General features: G+C 35.4%; 1 protein-coding gene across 2 annotated transcripts in view; it reads right to left on the bottom strand.

Annotated features, from left to right (window-relative positions):
• LOC107672053 (DNA (cytosine-5)-methyltransferase 3B-like) overlaps positions 1 to 5809 on the bottom strand; it is a 55237-nt gene that overhangs the window by 27917 nt on the left and 21511 nt on the right. The window lies entirely within an intron of this gene.

The raw sequence follows: 5809 nt of genomic DNA, 5'->3' as shown, positions 1-5809 counted from the left end.
AAGCCGCTAAACTCCAGGAAAGTTTTCAGTCCAATGATCCAGTAAGCGAATGCATTCAAACAATCCGTCCAAGACAGCGCTAATATATAGGAACCCAGGCTGATTACATCAGAGATCGCAGGGAGAACAGAGACTCGCATTGCGTTTTAAGTGAATTGTTCATTCCAGTGTGTTTCGCTTTAAAACACGAGTTATAATAAAAGTCATTAAATTACAAGAAAAAAGTTGTTAAATTTCGAGAAAAAAAAAATTCATTAAATTCCGAGCAAAAAGTCTAAATAAAATGTTGAGAATAAAGTCATTAAATGACAAGAAAAAAGTTGTTAAATTTCGAGAAAAAGTCGAAATTATATGTTGAGAATATACTCATTTAATTACAAGAAAAAAAGTTGTGTTTCGAGAAAAATACTCGTTAAATTTCGAGAAAAAAGTAGAGAATAAGCACACTCGTGTCATTCATTTCATCTCGTTGGACAAAGTCAAATAGCATCTGCAGTGGCGAAGGTTGGAGAGTAATGCGCTGAGACATAGCGTGTGATGCGATCGACTAGGGTTTGAAACCGTCTTTAGCCGAGCCTTTCTTCCTTTTCTCATCACATATCACATCGGAAAAGTGGTAATCAATTGCTTAACGAGTGTTTAATAATAATGTATTAATTAGGCAGGTTAAGTGTTACTACAGTAAATCCATTGTAAATATTGATTTGTGGATTGAAAAGTAATCTAATTGGATTGTTGTTGCAGTGTTTCTCCTGTTTTCTGCGTCAATGTTGTTGAGAATTGCAGCGCTGTTTCATCTGCCTTTAAACGTGTTTAAATCACAGCAGAGTCTGAGGTTTGTATCGGAGAACTCTGCTCCAAACTCGAACACTTCTTACAGCTCTGTTTAGTGGTTTGTTTGTTTGTTTTATTTGACAAAATTGAAAACATAATACAAAAAAGTCCACAAAGACTAATTCATACACATTTCAAAACTGTCGAGGATAAAATACACAAAAAAGCCTTTGGCTTATTTCCATTGTGGTCCTCTGTATTTAAAAAAAATGGACGAATAAATCATAAATGGAGTGCTATCCACATCCAAGTTCAGAAACTCACCACACAAACTTCAAAACATCAATGATAAAACAACCATTTTTTAACTTCCCCTCTAAAAATACTATCAACTTGTATCTCTTGAATACACCCAGGTAATTTAGTCCAAGCAACAGAGCTAGTATATAAAAAATATTTATTTTCCCATTTCACTCTTAAACCTACAAGGATATACAGTATATCATTACTACTCGCCCTTGTAGAATGACAGTGGACCTCTCTTACAAATACATCAAATTCCAACAGATACTTTGGAACCATTTTCTTTAATATCTTAAACACCATCACCAATTTTAAAAAAGTTACCCTGATCGAGTTGCCTGATCTAGACCTGTCAGAGAGTAAACACATTTCTTCTGTCTTTGCGCTGCGCTGTCTTTAGGCAGAGCTAATAATGGGTAGTGCTGTACTGCTTTTAGTGCACTAAAGACAGCACATATGAGTTATCAAATTGTTGTATTGTTGGCAGCCGTATCACCCTGTAGCCCAAGACTGGTTACCCACTGAAGCTAAGCAGGGCTGAGCCTGGTCAGTACCTGGATGGGAGACCTCCTTGGAAAACTAGGTTGCTGCTGGAAGAGGTGTTAGTGAGGCCAGCAGGGGGTGCTCACCCTGTGGTCTGTGTGGGTCCTAACGCCCCAGTATAGTGATGGGGACACTATACTGTCAACAAGCACCGTCCTTCAGATGCGACGTTAAACGGAGGTCCTGACTCTCTGTGGTCATTAAAAATCCCAGGATGTCTTTCGAAAAGAGTAGAGGTGTGACCTCGGCATCCTGGCCAAATTTGCCCATTGGCCTCTGATCATCATGGCCTCCTAACAATCCCCATATCTACTGATTGGTTTCATCGCTCTGTCTCCTCTCCACCAATAAGCTGGTGTGTGGTGTGTGGTGGGTGTTCTGGCGCACTATGGCTGCCGTTGCATCATCCAGGTGGATGCTGCACACTGGTGGTGGATGAGGAGATACCCCCTGACAATGTAAAGCGCTTTGAGTGCCTAGAAAAGTGCTATATAAATGTAATGAATTATTGTCACTCACGTTTTACCGATACATCTGACCTAAAATTTAGTGCTCTCACCTTGTGTTGACATTGTGAAACTGCAGGATTTGTAAATTATGATTGGCAGGCCACATATAATAGCCTACATTTCAATAGACATTTACACTAAGTGAAATTTAACGACTTTTTTCTCGTAATTTAATGACTTTATTTTCAACATTTTATCTTTACTTTTTTTCCTCAAAATGTAATGTCTTTTTTCTCGTAATTTAATGAGTTTATTCTCAACATTTTATCTAGACTTTTTTTTTTTATCTTAAAACATAAGAAGTTTTGATTATTGGGGCCAGTATAAACATGTGGAAAAGCTGATAATAATAATTAATAATAATAATAATAAATAATAATTTATTAAAATGGCTTTTTTGTTTCAAAGACATATGGCATTATTTTTCTTCCATACATAACGACTTTATTCTCAAAATTTAATGAGTTTAATCTCAACATTTTATTTTGACATTTTTCTTGAAATGTAACGAGTTTAATCTCGTATTATAATGACTTTAATCTTGAGATGGTTTTATTTTGTTATTATTGCTTGGCCCTAATCCTCTTCCGTAAACATGGACTACCTAATGTTACTTTGTTAATGTTACTGAATAAATGTTCATGTTTAGATCATAGAGCATTAATGTTAAAAGATACAAGTTTTGATCTTAAAAATGTATTAAAAGCACAATATGTTGCCGCTAGAGGTCGCATTTTCAAAACAATAACAAAGGCGAAGCTTGATGACACTATGAAGGAGGATGTTCATGGATGAGGTGATGAATATATTTTTTTCATTAAATTAATTTATTCAAACAGCGAATAAATTATACAGAGAAAGCGAGCAAAGAACATTTACATTGTCAAAGAACATTATGACTAACTTCAGTATAGCGTAAGTTTAAGCACTCTCAAAAACTCCCCTTATAATCAGCAAAGCTGTCTATACACGGTTTTATGAATGAATCTCTTACTTACATCATACGCACATCTGCACTTTGTTGTTTAAGATGAGAGAATTCATGTGAGAGCTGAATTCAGTCAGCGAGCGCGTGCACCAAACAAAAAACTAATCTGAACGCCTCTGATTGGTCATTCCATTTATAAGCTCAAAAGATTCATGTGTGATTGGTTATAATGCGCATCACTGTAACAACGCGTAAAAAGAATCATGGCGCAACATTGAGCAGATCTCAGTTTAATGCTGCGGTCAACACTTTTTAATTTCATTTTCATTTTACTCGCAACAGCCATAATGGATTTAGTTCAACTGTACAGCAGCATTTGTGTCTGTCTGTTGCCATAGTTTCTACAAGCGGAAACTGAGGATAGTGCGGATATTATGTCACTGATAGGCGACAATGACCAGGGACGAGCCATTATTTAAAATATAAATTTCTCAGGATTTACAAATCCTTGGGAACTTTTGGGATAACGTAAGTACAATTAAAAGGCACTGTGACCGACACTGACGGAGCATTCAATGATGTCACTAAACGGTGATGCCACAATTAAGAGAAAGTTTCTGCAGGACCTAACTAGTCTAGGGCACAGGTTTTCAAGCCCTGGGACAAAATGGGATGCTTTAAGGAACATGTATAGCCTATGTAAGCAATAGGCCTAAATAAAAATAACAATTTGTTTTCATAAAAAAAAAAAAAAGCGAAATATATCTGGCTGCTCCATAAACAAGTTCACGGAAAGAAAAGGATGACAACGTGCATTCCGTTTGTCTGCTTTATTTTACAAAAGCACAAATCTTCTGTTTTTATCATTAAATTAATTTATTCAAACAGCGAATAAATTATACAGAGAAAGCGAGCAAAGAACATTTACATTGTCAAAGAACATTATGACTAACTTCAGTATAGCGTAAGTTTAAGCACTCTCAAAAACTCCCCTTATAATCAGCAAAGCTGTCTATACACGGTTTTATGAATGAATCTCTTACTTACATCATACGCACATCTGCACTTTGTTGTTTAAGATGAGAGAATTCATGTGAGAGCTGAATTCAGTCAGCGAGCGCGTGCACCAAACAAAAAACTAATCTGAACGCCTCTGATTGGTCATTCCATTTATAAGCTCAAAAGATTCATGTGTGATTGGTTATAATGCGCATCACTGTAACAACGCGTAAAAAGAATCATGGCGCAACATTGAGCAGATCTCAGTTTAATGCTGCGGTCAACACTTTTTAATTTCATTTTCATTTTACTCGCAACAGCCATAATGGATTTAGTTCAACTGTACAGCAGCATTTGTGTCTGTCTGTTGCCATAGTTTCTACAAGCGGAAACTGAGGATAGTGCGGATATTATGTCACTGATAGGCGACAATGACCAGGGACGAGCCATTATTTAAAATATAAATTTCTCAGGATTTACAAATCCTTGGGAACTTTTGGGATAACGTAAGTACACAACTGCATGAAATATATCACACTGTGTAAGACGTTTTTGGATATTTTATGATGAAAAACTTACATATTGTGCCTTTAATGTTAACATTAGCTAAGATTAATAAAAGCAGTAGAAGTATTGTTCATTAGTTCATGTTAACTAATGTTAACTGTTATATTATATTATATTATAGCTGAAATTAATTGAAAATGGTTATTAATTATGATTAATTTCTTTCTAAATTTACATGTTGTTTGCTGCACATTTACACTTTTATAGACAGGAATTGTCAAGTAATGAGCTCGACTCAACTTTCTCAATATTTCACAAACTAATTCCATATATTTAATAATTTTACCTAAAAAAGGTAAAAGCAACCTGTTATGCACATTACAGCACCTGTTCAGTCTGTAAACTGTATAAATGCCCATAATCTGACTCATATCCTCTGTTTTGCTTTTTTTCTCTTTGCACTGGATGCACAAGTTTTATCAATACAGAGTAAAACCGCAGACAAGTATAAACACTACAGAACAGATATAAAATTGTCAATTCTGCTTATCATGATTTATTTGATTGTAAGGAGTAGGGATGTCAATGATTAATTGATGCTCGATTAATTGTTGATAAGAGATGCAATCGATTAAAGCTATTGATGGTCGATTAAACCGTTTAATTTTGGGCTCATGCGCAAAACACGTGCGAGCGGCTGTGAGTGACGGTGACGGTGTATAAATGCATCATCATTCATTCATAATGTACAAATTAAGCTTTTAATGTGATTTAAACTTTAAAAGTACATTAAAATAGAAACAACACAAAGTTCTTCAACATGGAAAGCAATAGAAATGTAGTAACTAAGTCATTTCCCCAGATAATTCTTTCATATCGGGCTCTGCGCTTTGCAGGGCTGTGGGACACAGGACAGATAGGCTATTCATTCCTACAACTTGTTAATTCGTTCCTACGACTTATTAATTTGTGGCCACTGTCCATGTTTCATTAATTTTGTTCCTTAAATAACCCATGATTTAACTAAAATGAGGGAACAAATTAATAAATCAAACAAATTCTTAATTCATGGCCATGAAATCTTTCATTTCCCTTAGATGCGAAAACAGTGATAAAAAGTGAATGACAATAAAATAAACCTGCGAAATTAGAGGGTTAGACGGTGAGGATTTAGGAAAAGAAACAATGCCTAAATATTATTGAATTTGTGGAAATTCGTGACCAACCGGCAAACCAGAACAAAGCC

This window comes from Sinocyclocheilus anshuiensis, unplaced genomic scaffold (genome assembly GCF_001515605.1).
Source record: "Sinocyclocheilus anshuiensis isolate Anshui unplaced genomic scaffold, SAMN03320099.WGS_v1.1 scaffold1053, whole genome shotgun sequence".
Classification (NCBI taxonomy): Eukaryota; Metazoa; Chordata; class Actinopteri; order Cypriniformes; family Cyprinidae; genus Sinocyclocheilus; species Sinocyclocheilus anshuiensis.
Note: the sequence above shows the minus strand (reverse complement) of the source record. Positions and strands in the feature narration are given on the sequence as shown.